Consider the following 16,377-nt stretch of genomic DNA (forward strand, 5'->3'; position numbering starts at 1 on the left):
CCAAGGCTCTCCGTTGCCCCCCTCTGGCCACATGCGGTATTGCATGTCATTGAAGTCAATGCAGAACAAATTATTTTCGTTTCCAAATTCATAACAGACCTAAAGGGCCTGGTATGTAATTTGGGGGAACCCCTACACAATTTTTTTATTTTGGTTCTGGGTTGCCCTTAATATTCATACCAAACCTGAAGGGCCTGGTAATGGACTGGGGTGGGACCCATGCCGCTATTTTCAATGAGTTTTATCTATATTGCCGGGACCCGACAATTCATTATAGCCGCGAGCAGTTTTAAATTACTTTTTTCCCTTTAGAAATGTCATACTATAGACACCCCGCAGGTACGAAATTTAAAGGAACTTTTATTGTTTCACTTTAATCATTATTAAAATCACTGCTTCCAAAAAAAAGTCTGTTTTTAAAACTTTTTTTTGCATTGATACGTGTCCCCTGGGGCAGGACCCGGGTCCCCAAACACTTTTTATGACAATAGTATGCATATAAGCCTTTAAAATGAGCACGTTTGATTTCTCTCATAGACTGGTGTTCTGTATCTTTCCAATTTCCTGCGAACACCCCAAATTGTTCGCTTTTCGGCGAACAGGCAAACACCTGATGTTACGCTCGACTCGAACATCAGGCTCATCCCTAGCAGTGACTGTGCCCATCATATGCAGCCAACTGTGCCCATCATATGCAGCCAACTGTGTCCAGCAAATGCAGCCACTGTGTCCATCATATGCAGCCACTGTGCCCATCATATGCAGCCAACTATGCCCATAAAATGCAGCCAACTGTGCCTACCATATGCAGCCAACCTTACCCATCATTTGCAGCCAACCTTACCCATCATTTGCAGCCAACTGTGCCCATCATATGCAGCCAACTGTGTCCATAATATGTAGCCAACTGTGCCCATCATATGTAGCCTCTGTGCCCCATAGATTGCAGCCTCTGTGCCCATAATATGCCCATAATATGCAGCCACTGTGCCCCCACCCCAGCCCGAGCAGAGTCCTAGGAGCCCTAGGAGTTTTCTGTCTATTGATGGGTCCCCTCACTTTCCCAGTCTATGGTGTGCAGGCAGTGAGGAGATGATGTGCTGTAACCTTAATCAACCAATGAGTGAGCAGTAATGATGTGCACTAATCTCTTGCAACCAATCATTAAGCAGTAAGGATATGCAGTAACCTCTAGAAACTAATAAGTGAGACATAATGTGTGCTGTAACCTCTAGCAGCCAGTCAGTGAGCACAGTAATGATACACTGTAACCTCTGGCAACCAATCACAATCGCTGCCTGATCTGATTCACTAAACTGACTTTAAGTCCAGCTGCTATTTAATGTATGTCTCAGAGCAGGTGGAGAGTCAAATTGCATGGAGTTGGGGGTTGGGGAGGACTATTAGGACTATTGTGTTAATGCTGATTTTTAAAATATAGGGTTGTGGTATAGTTTTCTTTCACCCACCATCTCTTTAAAAAAAAAAGAAGATGGTGGGTGAAATGGTAATGTGGGTCATGCCCAAGCCAAAAATCAATGGGGGGTCAAATTATTCAAATTTGCAATGCTCACTTTCTGCTGTAATAGGCAAATGGGTATAAGAAATAGCATGGAAGGTGGCCTCTGCCCTAGGAAACATTTAGCAATTCCAAATAATGTTTTCAATAAATCAATTTTGCCAGAAGCAGTGATTTTTTATTTTTTTAATGCTTACTGTGAACCATAAAAAGGGTCAAATTACTTTAAATAACATGTCTGAGGGTTTGGTGATCCTACCTGTGAAGGGGCAAATGTTTGTGATGTACAGAAAGTACTGCAGCAGCACTGATATTTACAAAAAAAAAAGGTTTTAAAATTGATAGCATATAACCTTAACCACTTGCTTACTGGGCACTTAAACCCCCCTCAGTCCCAGACCAATTTTCAGCTTTCAGCGCTGATGCACTTTGAATGACAATTGCGCGGGCATACAACACTGTACCCAAATTAAATTTTTATCATTTTTTTCCCACAAATAGAGCTTTCTTTTGGTGTTATTTAGTTACAGCTCGGAGTTTTATTTTTTGCTAAACAAACAAAAAAAGATGCAAAAAAAATAAATAAATAAATCATGTTTTAATAGTTTGTTCTAAAATTTTGCAAACGGGTCATTTTTCTCCTTCATTGAAGTGCGCTGATTAGGCGGCACTGATAGGCTGCATTGGTGGGCACTGATGGGCTGCATTGGTGGGCACTGATGGGCTGCATTGGTGGCTACTGATAGGCTGCACTGGTGGGCACTGATAGGCATAGTTAAGGCGGCACTAATAGGCACAGATAAGGCGACACCGATGGGCACAGATAAGGCGGCACTGATGGGCAAAGATGGGCACAGATAAGATGGCACGGATGGGTGGCACGGATGGGTGGCACGGATGGGCACTGATAGGTACCACTGATAGATGGGACTGATGGGCACTGATAGGTGGCACTGATGGGCACTGATAGGTGGCTCTGATAGGTGGCACTGCTGGGCACTGATGGGCGGCACTGCTGGGCACGGATGGGCGGCACTGCTGGGCATTGATGGGCGGCACTGGGGTGCAGCACCTTTGAGGCAGATTGTGGGCACTGTGGGTGGCACTGTGGGTGGCACTGCTGGGTGGCACTGTGGGCACTGCTGGGTGGCACTATGGGCACTGCTGGGTGGCACTGACGGGGGGCCCTTACTTTTATTCAGGATGGCACTGCGGGGGGCAGGTGGGCACTGGCAGGGGGCAGATGGTCGCTTGAATTGCTGGCCGTGATCGGGACTGATGTCCCGATCATGGCCGCCGGTGATCAGGGGGCGCGCAGGCCACTCGTGCACGGGACGACGTCAATAGACGTAGTCCCGGAAAAGTAGGTCCGCGCTAATGCCGTCATTTGGCAATAGCGCGGATCCCAAGTGGTTAAAGGTGAAGTCCAGCTTGAGCTCGTTCTGCTGGGCTTCTCCTCTGGGTCACAGGATTGCAATCCGTTTTCAGTAGAGAGCGGTCGGAAGTCCGCTCTCTGCTGACGTCACCAAAATCAGTCCAGGCACCGCACCATCCCGATTTCAGATTCTCCAGGTGCCTGGACTGATGGCAGTCTCATCCTTTCACCAAGATGGTTCCACGCCCCTCCACAGCTCAGCGCTCCAATGAGCATGAGAAAGCAGAGCAGGAGAGATGCTGACTGACAGGCAGCAGCTCTCTGCTTGGAAAGGGGAGAGAACATAGTAGGTGAGGTTGAAAGTCCATCAAGTCCAACCTATGTGTGTGATTATATGTCAGTATTACATTGTATATCCCTGTATATCGTTCATCTATCTTATCTAATCGTTTTTTGAAACTATCAATGCCCCCCGCTGAGACCACCGCCTGTGGAAGGGAATTCCACATTCTTGCCCTTCTTACAGAAAATAACCCTCTATGCAGTTTAAATTTAAACCTCTTTTCTTCTAATTTTAATGAGTGGCCACGTGTCTAATTAAACTTCCTTCTGCGAAAAAGTTTTGTCCCTATTGTGGGGTCACCAGTACAGTATTTGTATATTGAAATCATATCCCCTCTCAAGCGTCTCTTCTCCAGAGAGAATAAGTTCAGAGCTCCCAACCTTTCCTCATAACTAATATCCTCCAGACCCTTTATTAGCTTTGTTGCCCTTCTTTGTAGTCGCTCCATTTCCAGTACATCCTTCCTGAGGACTGGTGCCCAGAACTGGACAGTATACTCCAGGTGTGGCTGGACCATTGTCTTGTAGAGCGGGAGAATTATTATTTTATCTCTGGAGTTGATCCCTTTTTTAATGCCAATATTCTGTTTGCTTTGTTAGCAACAGCTTGGCATTGCTGCTCATCTACTAGGACCCCCAGGTCCTTTTCCATCCTAGATTCCCCCAGAGGTTCTCCCCCCAGTCTATAGATTGCATTCATATTTTGCCACCCAAATGCATTATTTTAAATTTTTCTACATTAAACCTCATTTGCCATGTAGTTGCCCCTCCCCCTATTCATTTGTTCTCAGTGTAGAGGCGGTGGAGGGCAGATGCAGCATCCACCTAGGTAAGTATAATGTGCAAATAAAAAAAACCTTTACTTCTTTTAAGGCTGGGATCACACTGTCTTTGGCCGTGTCTCGCAGCAGGGGTCCGGTGTGTCCCTGTTCTCCGGTACAGGGATGAATCAGGCTTGAATATCTGCCTGAATTTGGACCTGAAACAAAGCCAAAGACACACAGGACTCTTGTGCAATCCGCTCCGCAGCCTCCTCTAGAGGTGTGTGAACCGGTGCCATATAGAGAGCCGGTCACACTCTCCTGTCAGGTGAATTGGATGCGGGGAAACCCTCATCCAATTTGCATCAGTGTGAACCCGGCCTAAAAGCTGTCATAGCTACTAAAAAAAAAAACACAAAGGGTCTGCTTGAATATCGAGGACATTTGGAGGGGTCTGTGTGTTGTCAATGAACAATTTAAACAGTGTCATTTGTTTTGTTTTTTTGTACATTTCATTTTTGTTGTAACACATCCTATGGTCTCCCTTATGTCCTTATCACAGTCCCCCCATACAGTAGGGGTCCCCCTTACATCAGAGTCCCCATCCAAGCCTCCCCATACATCAGAATCCCTCTCACTTCCCCCCTGACATTAGGTCAGAGCAGAGACAATCGGCAGCCTTTGCTCATCGGAATCCTCAATCTGTACACAGGGATAGGACACTGATCCGAGCTGCAGGCCATATAAAATCTTGTAGTGGGATGGATGTGGCCCGTGAGCTGTAGATTCGGAGACCCCTGCCCTACAGGTATGAGTTTCAATGGACTTTTATTACATACTTTAGACAGAACATGGCCCTGAGATTCGGCTTCTCACGAATCTTGTACCCGCCCATGAGACAGTTGACGGTGAAGACTCCTCCGATGATGATGTCTCCATCCTGAACATATTCATAATCCTCATACGCCGGTACAATCTGCAGGTCACAAGCTGGAGATGGATTGCAGATACTATCTGGGCATAATATTAAACACAGAGATAAAATAAGCCACATAGTTTTATAAATTAAATATTTCAATAGATCTGAACAAATGCAGAGCAAGAAATCTGTACATGACACTGGGTGGTGTGAGATGCCGTGTCTGCCAGTGCAGCAGATCGGAGCCCTCTGTGCTCGGTTTATAAAGACGTGTAGTGCGGAGATTTAGAACTTTGAGTTTATTTAGCGTAGTAAAGAGAAAAAAAAGCTTCTGTATTTTAGTTACCTGAAGATGCCTGAAAAGATTTTCTAATAATGTACAGTAAAGAATTTTCTATTAATATGTAAAGTGTTTTTTTTTCTTTATTCTCATTCTTCCATGTCGATTCCCTTTTCTTCTCCACCTGATGCTCTTAAAAGTTTAATGCATTATGATAACATAAAAAAATTGTAATTATTTACAGCCTACATCTATCATGTAGGGGTCTCCAAACTATGGACCTCCAGTAGTTCAGGAATTACAATTCCCGTCATGTCTGTGAATGTCAGCATTTTTCAATGCCTCATGGGCAGGGCCGGACTTACCATTGGGCTTGACTGGGCTCAAGCCCATGGGCCCCGCCCAATAGGGGGCCCCGCCGAGATACATAGCCGAGTGTACAGAACTCCGCTCACAGTCACGCCCAGTCCCGTCCTATGATGGACATAACACAGGGACTGGGCTTGACTGTGAGCCGAGCCTACGGCTGAGAACTCTCGGCTCTGCTCGGGACTGCGAGAGGACCCGAGAGCCACCGAGAGGACCTATGATCCGCAGAGATACAGAGGACTCTGTATTTCGGCGGCGCCATTTTAGAACTTCAAGACTGCACAGACAAGGCTGAAAATGACACTGACAAGGCTGCAATGACACTGGACAAGGCTGCAGATGGATGGCAAGGCTGCAGATGGACATTGATAAGGCTGCATTGATTTTTTCCTTAAACTTCCCTCCTAAAAGTTTTTTTCCTTAAAATTCCCTCCTAAACTTGGGGTGCGTGTTATATGCCGATAAATACGGTAATGTATAAAAGGCAGGGGCCGAAAGGCACTCAAGCCCAGGGGCCCCCACCACCCTAAGTCCTGCTCATGGGACATGTAGGTCTGCAACAGCTCTAGGGCCATAGTTTGGAGAGCCCAAGATTGCTAAGGCTCCCCCTAGTGACTGGGGTAGGTTAGGTCAGAATTAAAACCCTCATCCAAGCCACAGAATCCTGCCAGGGCTTTCCAGAAAGTTCAGATATAGGAGGATTTGTAACTCGGGTCATATCAATAGCTCATCATTATACAGTTCGGCAGCAGAAGAAGAGCTCTTTGGCTCAAGAGGCCTTGTCATGTACCTGGTAGAAGAGCCCAATATGATGAGGAAGGCCTTTCTTACACAGTGGGGGCTCGTGGTATATTTTTTGATGGGGGCGGCAAACAATGCACCCACAGCCACCCCTCGGGCGGTCAGGTCACCCACATCAACCCCCAAGTCACCCCTCCCAGTCGGTCACCAGCCCTGCACTTACCACATTTAGATCGCGGGAAACCTAGTGAATAATAATTCGCTAATGTCACACAACTGTGTGGACTCGGGGCGCAGTACGCCCCAAATACACCCTATGTTGAAGCCTATTAAAGTCTCTGGCTCACGTGCTTCAAAAAAAACATAAGAATCCATGTGTTCAGTGCCCTACATGTAGATTAGGGGGCCGGATGCATGGATGGGGGTGGCACCCCTGTGCCCTGCATAACAGGCCGCCATTGATCTTACAACTCTGACTCAGGGCCCCTGATAGAGCAGACAGGTAGTGCAGGTGAGCAGAGTGGCACGAGTGCCTAATGGTCTTGCTAGCCACAGGCCTGGACAGGATTTCTCGGTCATTGTTTATATTTCCCTCGCACACATTCCTGGGAACAGGGGTCATCGACAGTATGTGCTGCAGTGACTACCACTGAGAACAACACAGATAAAATGCACATATTTGCCACCACACCAAGGATCTTCAAATGTCATCCAAAGGTTTCTATTGCAGAAAGATCACATCACAAGAGCAAATTATCTCCTGGTCAAGCAGCAGATGGTTGTCAGCAAGCAGAGATGCCAGATAGCAGCCAATGAACAGTAAACAGGAACAGGCTGGCACTGGAGGCAGCAAGCAGGTGAACCTCAGGCAGGTGGAAGGCAGATGTAGAACAGGAACCAGTGGGTAACAGACAGATGCTTCCAGCTTGGAAATCCAGCAATGACTGAAACATAGAGAGGATCAGATGTGCCGGGTCATACACAGGCAGACAGATTAGGTACAGACGTGGAAGAAGAAGCAATGTTACAATACAGGCCAGATTACTAACAAATCAACAGAGTAGCAGTAATAGGCAGAGGCAGACCCAAGATGTCAGGGCCGGGCTTCTAGCAACTCTCATCATGGTGCTCAGACTGCTTAGCTGTAGGCTATTACCTTACCTTCTGGCTATTTAAAGTGCCTTGCTCATTCCTTTCATGCCTTCGCCTGGTCAACATATCCAGTGTGTCATAGATCAGCTGCGGAGCTGATCTGTGTCTTACCTTTACTGCTTTGGGTCGGCTGGCACCTGTTGTTCCACTAGCTTGTGTTCAGCTCTTCTGCACTCTGCAGCTATGGGTGTCACCGGCTCCACCTGTTGCCTAATTATATCATTCCTTCCTGCTACTTCCTGTCCAACCCCACATGTGCTTCTCTATTTAAATTCCTTCCAGATCAGTGCCTGGTTGCTTGAGCAACCTTTGTTTCTGAGCCCCCTTCATGTAACCTGCTTTAACCTGGCCTCTCATGAACTGATCTCTTGTTTTGTGACTCAGCTTGTCTTGATTACGTGGTCTGCAGCCCGCCCTAACCTTGGCTATCTATACGGCTCTCCTTTGCGTCATCCATCCATCTATCCTTGTCTGACTGTGTCTTCTGGTACTCCCCTAGCGAGCAGGGTGAACCCGGGGGTCGTGACCTGGCGTCAGCACGCAGCTAAGCAAACCCTTGCGAGGGGGTCCCTGGCAGAATTCCGGCTGGCCCTTAGACTCCACCCCAAGGGGACTGATTATTTAGTAAAAGAAAAAAAATAATAAGGGTGAAAATATTTTTATGGTATTTGAAGCAAAAGTTTTTCTAAGTTCACTTTTCCTTATATAGAATCAAAATTGAAAATATATTCAAATCAATTATTTTAAGATCGAAAAGCATGTATGGATACGAATGAGATACGATTGTAAATATATTTAGATACCAAAAAGATTAAGATTGTTTAACCACTTCCCGACCAGCGCACGACGATGTACGTCGACAGCATGGCACGGGCAGGCATATTGGCGTACATGTACGTCCAATATTCGTTGCCGCCGTGCCATCGGGAGCGCGCCGCCGGCGGCGCGCTCCCGCGCTGGTCGGGACCTCCGTGAGTCCGGTCGCGGGACCCGCGGACTCGATCGCCGCGGGCATCCCCGCGATCGTCTCACGGAGCGGCGGAATGGAGGAAATGCTGTATAAACAACATTTTCTCATTCTGCCTAGCAACTAGTGACGCTGATCTCTGCTCCATGTGATTGGAGCAGAGATCAGTGTACACTAAATGAAAGCCCAACCCCCCCACAGTTAGTAACACACCCCTAGGAACACTTAACCCCTACACTGCCACCCACAGGTTAACCCTTTCACTGCCAGTGTCATTTACACAGGAATCACTGCATTTATATAGCAGTGATTACTGTATAAATGACAATGGTCCCAAAAATGTGTCAAAAATGTCCGATGGGTCCCCGACAATGTCGCAGTCACAATAAAAATCGCAGATCGCCGCCATTACTAGTAAAAAAAAAAATAATAAAAAATTATTAATAAAAATGCTATAAAACTATCCCTATTTTGTAAACGCTATAACTTTTGCGCAAACCAATCAATAATCGCTTATTGCGATTTTTTTTACCAAAAATATGTAGAAGAATACGTATCGGCCTAAATTGAGGGAAAAGAATGTTTTTTTATATATTTTTGGGGGATATTTATTATAACAAAAAGTAAAAAATAATGCGTTTTTTTCAAAATTGTCGCTCTATTTTTGTTTATAGCGCAAAAAATAAAAACCGCAGAGGTGATCAAATACCACCAAAAGAAAGCTCTATTTGTGGGAAAAAAAGGACGTCAATTTTGTTTGGGAGCCACGTCGCACGGCCGCGCAATTGTCAGTTAAAGCGACGCAGTGCCGAATCGCAAAAAGTGGTCTGGTCTTTGACCAGCAAATTGGTCCGGTCTGAAAGTGGTTAATCAATCATTTTGAGAGAGAAATGTTAGAGGTTTTCTTTCATCTAATATTTATCAATTAACACATATTAACAAATTAATGAATGGTTTGGGTCTTTTTAGAATAAATGACTTGTATATATTTATATTTTCTAGATATGGAAAAAGTGAGATTATATAGAGTCTTATACTTGTGAAGGTATACATATTGTTATAAGCTTCATAAGCATTTCTTTGGAGAACTAACATATGGTCATAATTACATTCACTCTCCCCTTTGGCAAATGGGATGAGAAGAAAGGTCTCATAATTCTTAAGATGTAAAAGTTTGTTTTAGTTAAGAATATAAGTTTTTTATACTACAATATTTCTTGATTAGGATTTTTTTTTATAGATTTTTATTGAAAGGTAAAAATCATACAGATTATAACAGCAACAGTATTGTATTTTTATATATTGAATGTGGTGGCAAAAGCAGTAACCAGAAAAATAGCAGAGAAAGTGTAGCATGTAACCTAGGGGATGCATAGGTATGTCCCTAAAATGGGATAACAATATGTAGGAGGTAACAACTCCAAAACAGTAACATACTTATACAAAAGAGGGATAACTGGATGAATCTGTAACAAAGGGTCCCTAGGGTTGTTGGGAGGAAACAAACGAAAATTCCAAGAGAAGGGGGGTAGGGATGAGGGGGGAGTGGGGGGAGGAGGGAAGGTGAGCACCAAGTTCTTGTTATGGAGATGGAAAGGAGGTAGACATCAGGATTGTAACGGAGGTAGAAGGGGTGGCGCTCTCCTTCAGTATGTTGTTAGGAGGGATTGAGGTTGATGGTCGAGAGTCGTTCTTGATGGATGCTTTGTGGTTCTGTTGAAGATTGGGTAGTGGGTCTTACAGAGGGAGAGAGTAGTATCACTGTAGGTGTTGAGAGAGGCCCGTAATATGAGAATGAAAACTGTTCGAGGTTCGCTAGGTCTGCAGGAGTAAGCGTAGAAACCATACAGGCTTGCCATCTGTGGTAGAAATGAGTTTTGGCAATATCGTGTGAGAAGTTCATGTTAAGTCTGTCCTTGAAAAGTAGTAGCAGGAGGTCTGTTATGACTCGTGAAATGTTTGGGGAAACATTGGATATCCAATTTTTTAAGCTGCATCTCCTGGCAAGTAGAAGACAAATCAAAGACCAGTCTTTATAAGGAAGGGTAGCATTGGGGGACCAAGGACCTCAATGCCACAGGTGGTCCCGTTGGCCGAAGATGAGGAGCAAGGGGTCTTTGGGTAGTTTCAGCAGGGCCACTTCGAAGATGTAAGAAAGGACTTGATCCCAGAAAATGGATATGTAAGGGCACAACCAGAAGCAGTGTGTCAGGGGGGGCTTGGGGAGAACACAGAGAGGGCAGGTAGAGGTGGTTTGCTCTTGTTTGGCAGAGAGGAAGGGTATGTGGGCCGATGTAGAATTTTCAGTTGGGTTTTTCTGACTTCTCTCCATGCATTGGCCGTGTCTCGTAGTAGCAGATTATGTTGAAGCAGCGGTGAAGCAGATCCAGGGAGGATTAGAAAGTTTTCCTATGGGGAGGATTTCACTTTTATTATAATTTATGTGAAGCCCTGAACATAGTTTGAATTGAATATGGATTTGATCGTGGACATGTCTGAGGATGGGTTCGCCGAGAATAAAAGAACGTTGTCAGTGAAGAGGGAAGTATGTAGTTTGTGATTACCAATGTTGATGCCATGCAGTGGGGCTGTTTCGGATAGATACCAAGACAGGGGTTCTAACGCGATGTTAAAGAGGAATGGGGATGGGGGCAACCCTGTCTCAGGCCTTTATGTAGGTGGAATTCATTCGATAGGAGGCCTGCTGCCACCAGCCTAGCAGCCGGAGCAGTGTACATGGTTTTTATAAGATGGGCAAAGGGTCCATTTGAAACTAACATTATCGAAGGCTTTCTCCCCATCTAGGGTGATGGTTGCGAAATCACCCCTTGGGTTGCTTTTAGCGTGTTCCAGGGCCAGCATCACTTTTCTGATGTTCAGGATGGTAGTTCTGCCTTTTATGAATCCCGATTAGGCTCATTTATCAGTAACGGGATGATGGAGGCTAATCTAGTGGCAACAATTTTTGAGAGAATCTTGACATCAAGGTTTATAAGTGAGATCCTGGTTCTTGGGTGTCTTTTCCCTTTTTTGATAGTAATTTGATGATGGCTTGGTTCCCCCGTAGGTAGGTATGAGCCACCGGACCAAATTTTCTGGTAGACCTTATGGAGGGTAGGTTCCAAGAATGTTTTTAGGGATTTGTAAAATTTGCCCGTGAAGCCATTGGGGCCAGGGGCTTTAGAAGGTTCTAGGTTTTGGATGGCAGTTGATATCTCAGGGAGGGAAATGGGCATAATAAGGCCTAATTGTGAGGGAGTGATTATGGTGAGGGTAATTTTCTCAAAGAAGGAGAGTGCTCTCAGGTTATCTATGGGGTCAGCCACGTACAGGGAGGAGTAGTAGTGAAGCATAGCTGCGTTAACATCTTGCTGTGAGGTTTTAATATTACCTGAAGTGTCCCGGAGGGAGGTGATGTAAGTCAGACGTTGGGGGCCCTTACAAAGTCTGCATAGCAGTTTTCCTGCCTTATTGCCAAATTTATGGAGAGTGGCATCCATGTATGCCTCTTTTGTTAGTTCAAGGGTGTCTGCCCATGTGTCAAAGGCCTGCTTGGCTACCTGCCATGCCTTCCTATTGTTAGGGGAGTCAGCCATGTATCGGGAGTGTTGGGCTTGGTGTTGTCAGGAGCTAGCCAATTTGTAATTTGTTAGTGCGTCTCTTTTGAAAGAGACCACATAGGAAATGATCCGACCTCTAAGGAAAGCCTCACCAGCTTCCCAAAATAGGTGAGGGTTATCTAGATGTGAAGTGGCCGAGGAGTATTCAGACCATGTTATTTCCATGTACTTTAGGAAGTCGGAAATTATTATGAAGGTAGGAGGGGAAGCGCCACAGTTTGAGGTTTGGGTAAAGGTCAGGAAAGTCGAACGTCACAGAGACAGGAGCGTGGTCTGAGATAGCAATGTCATGAATGTCAGCATAAGAAATCAGAAAAGGTAACAGAAAAGGTAGTGAAGACATTGTGGGGGTTAGAGTAAAAGGTGAACTCTCTATCAGCTGGGTGTCGGAGACGCCAAACGTCATGGAGCTGAAGGGAATCCATTGTGGAGGTAAGTAGGGTACGATATTCGGGGTCAGATAGAGATCGGGGGCGTCTGGGAGAGGATCTGTCGTCTATTGGGTGAAGAGTAGTATTAAACTCCCGCCGATATTATGTGGGAGGTGGGAGGTGTGGGTCGCGAAGGAGCCAGGTCGATAACTCACTAAAGATAGGAGTCGTCCTTGGGAATCTGAATTAACAGATATAACCATGCATGGAAGATTTTTATGTATGAGCAGCAGGACATTTTACATTCCATCCTATTTTCATGTTGGGGAGGTGGGGGGAATCAACAAGAACTGGGCTGGTGTTGTATAATTACTTTGGAGTGCGATATGAAGATGAACTGTAGGTGCATGTGAGGATAGAGAGTTGTCTACATTGTATGAAAGTGGTGCCTTAGTGTCAGGAGCTGTGGGTATACCATGGTGTGGAAGGAAGAAGATAAGGGGAGGGTACATGGGGGGGGGGGGGGTCATAGGTAAAAGCATAATAACATATCCAATAAACTTTTTCTTCCACATGGAGTCACTGTGTAGTCCAGCTCCCATGACAAGACCCGAATACTGCAGCATTGCAAAAAACCTACATAATAAGAGGCGTTGATACTGCCAATTTGGGTTGTGTATGGGGAGAAGAATAGGCTCTACAAAGAGAGGCCAGAAGCGGAACATTAGTGCTAGAAGCTAAACAAAACAGGTATTAACACAAAAAGAAAATATGAAGAACAAGAATGGGATGGCCTACCATAAAGTATAGGTCAGGTTGTTGAAAATAGAAGGAGGACCAAGTGATAAGTCTAGCAGTGTAGGTGGAGCTGCAAGGCCGACCTAGGTGCGTTTATAACCAAGGCAATGGTAGCAAAATAGCAGCCGGTTTAGCTGAGTCTGGAACAGTCTTGGTCCGGGCCTGAGGACCTGAATCTTTTTGGAGTCTTTGCGTCGAGACCTCGGTTGATTGGAGTTGTTCTGGAAGAGGGACTGAGGTGTGGACTAGGGAGGAGCCGAACACCCCCCGGTTCGGTTCGCACTAGAACCTTCAAACGGACCGAAAATTCTTACGAACTTTAGAACCCCATTAAAGTCTATGGGACTCGAACGTTAAAAATCAAAAGTGCTAATTTTAAAGGCTAATATGCAAGATATTGTCCTAAAAAGGGTTTGAGGAACCGACTCCTGCCCCAGGGGACATGGATCAATGCAAATTTTTTTTAAAAAAACTGCAGTTTTTCAGGAGCACTGATTTTAATGATGAGTAAAGTGAAGAAAAAAAAGTGAAATATTCCTTTAAAAAATCGTGCCTGGGGGGTGTCTGTAGTATGCCTGTGAAGTGGCACAAGTTTCCCGTGTTTAGAACAGTCCCTGCACAAAATGACATTTAACGGAAAAAAAGTCATTTAAAACTGCTTGTGGCAATATGGATGAAAATCATTGAGAAAAATGGAATGGGTAGCCCCCCCGCCCATTACCAGCCCCTTTGGGTCTTGTTATTATCTTGATATTAAGGGGAACCCTGTACCCAAATTAAAAAAAGGAAAGGAGTGGGGTCCCCAGGCCCTATATACTCAGAACAACAGTATACAGGCGGTGCAAACAAGACAGGGACTGTTTAGGTTTGTTGTGTTAAGTAGAATCTGTTTGTAATTTTGAACTGGTATATTTTTAAAATGTAGCTCCAGTCAAAAAATCTATTTTTAAGCTTTTTGGAAAACATAGGGAAGGGTTATCACCCCTGTATAGTTTTTTTGGCGTCAGTCTTTTTTCATCTGACTTCCTGTTGTCTCCTTCCGTTTGCAAGTAGGAGACGTTTGTAAGTTGGATGTTTGAAAGTAGGGGCCTGCCCTATATGCTCTGCAGTAATTTGGCCCTAAGGTGTTGGTTTTGCCACAAGTTAACACTGTAAGCCCTCAACGTGACTCTTGGTGGGCCCTGCAGTGCCCTGCTGTGAACTGTTATATCAAGAATTGTAATAACATGCCATTGTTGAACAGTGGTAGAAAAATTGGGCCTTTGGTTTTGGTGGTGGTGGTGGTGGGTGCAGGAACAGGCCCTGCTGTGAAATATTATATCAAGAATTGTAATTACATGCCCCTGTTAAACAGGGGCTGAAAAATTGGGCCTTAGGCACTGGTGCTACAACACTGCAACACCTCACAGAAACTCTAGTTGGAGAGCAGGAATGAGCCCTGCTGCAAAGATTTTGATCAAAAATTTTAATTACACGCCCCTGTTAACCACTTCAATATGCAGCCATAGTCAAATGACAGCCACAGATGGGATCTCCCATCCTGGGTGGACGTCATATGACGTCCTCGGCTTTCCGCCGCTACTTCGGGCCCCCATGGGCCCGCAGAGAGGCGATTGGGTATTCGGTGTGTCCCTAGGGACACATCCGTTCCCCGATGGGGGTATTGAAGTGGTGGCGGCGAGTGACGGAACAGTTTTACTGGCTGTGATCCGTCACAAGCCGGCGCTGCATAATAACATCCAGGAGCGGCGTGCACAGCGCACGTGCGCGCTCCTGGGGAGGAGATCAGTAGTGATCGGGGCTGAGGCTGGCTGAAGCTTTTTCCCTAGCTACAGCCCAGCCCTGATCAGTGTAAAAAGAGAATAACATTGGCTATTTAGTCACTGCCCCCAGAGTACCTGTCCCCAGAGTACCTGCCCCCAGAGTACCTGCCAGAGTACCACCAGAGTACCCGCCACCAGAGTACCCACCACCAGAGTACCCGCCACCAGAGTACCTGCCACCTCACCATCTGCCACTGGAGTACCTGCCACCTCACCATCTGCCACTGGAGTACCTGCCACCAGAGTACCTGCCACCTGCCAGAGTACTACCAGAGTACCCGCCACCAGAGTACCTGCCACCTCACCATCTGCCACCGGAGTACCTGCCACCAGAGTACTACCAAAGTACCTGCCACCAGAGTACCCGCCACCTCACCACTTGCCACCAGAGTACCCGCCACCTCACCACCTGCCACCAGAGTACCTGCCAACAGAGTACCACCAGAGTACCCTCTATCTCACCACCTGCCACCAGAGTACCTGCAAACAGAGTACCACCTGCCACCAGAGTTCCTGCCACCAGAGTACCTACAGCCACTATGTCCAGAAAGGTGTACACCCCAGAAGAGGCATACCTAATACTCAGCCTGACCAATGAGAGCAACGGGGAGCTCTCACCGCTCAGTTCTGGTTCCAATTCTGTTTCGGAATATGAGCCTCCTGAAGGCAGCACATCGGGATCAGAATTGAAGGAGGAAACAGTCCGTTCTAAAAGAAGACGGTCTGAGCACCAGGCAGCTACCAGCAGTGCCAACAGCAGTAGACCCCAGGAGGAGAGGCCCGGTACAAGCACTGCTAGACCCCAGGAGGAAAGGCCCAGTGCACGCCAAAGAATTAGGACCCAAACCCAGCTTCCAGAAGGCTTGCCAAACCCATTGTGGCTACCTTCTACCACAGGGTCAGCCACGATCCCCCCTTTTACAGCACAGCCAGGTGTGCAGGTCAACACTGCGGGTTTTTCCCAAATTGATTTTTTAAATTTATTTTTCCCAGACGAATTGATTCAAGGCATCGTGGACCAAACCAACCTTTTTGCCCAACAATTCATTGCAGCCAACCCCAGCTCCAGCTATGCCCGCCCTTTTGAATGGTGACCCCTAACAGCGGTAGAGCTTAAATTGTTTTTAGGCCTAACGCTAAACATGGGGCTTACCTAAAAATGAAACTCATAAGTATTGGTCGACCAAACCCATCCATCATATGCCACTTTTCTCCTCATTCATGTCCAGGTCCCGATATGAACTTATAATGCGCTTCCTGCATTTTAGTGACAACTCACAGTTCCCCCGCTGAAATCACCCAAACTTTGACAAACTGTATGAAATTCGCCCCCTAATTAA

This window comes from Lithobates pipiens, unplaced genomic scaffold (assembly GCF_037356315.1).
Source record: "Lithobates pipiens isolate NorthernLeopardFrog02 unplaced genomic scaffold, aLitPip1_a1.2 Scaffold_24, whole genome shotgun sequence".
Taxonomy (NCBI): Eukaryota; Metazoa; Chordata; class Amphibia; order Anura; family Ranidae; genus Lithobates; species Lithobates pipiens.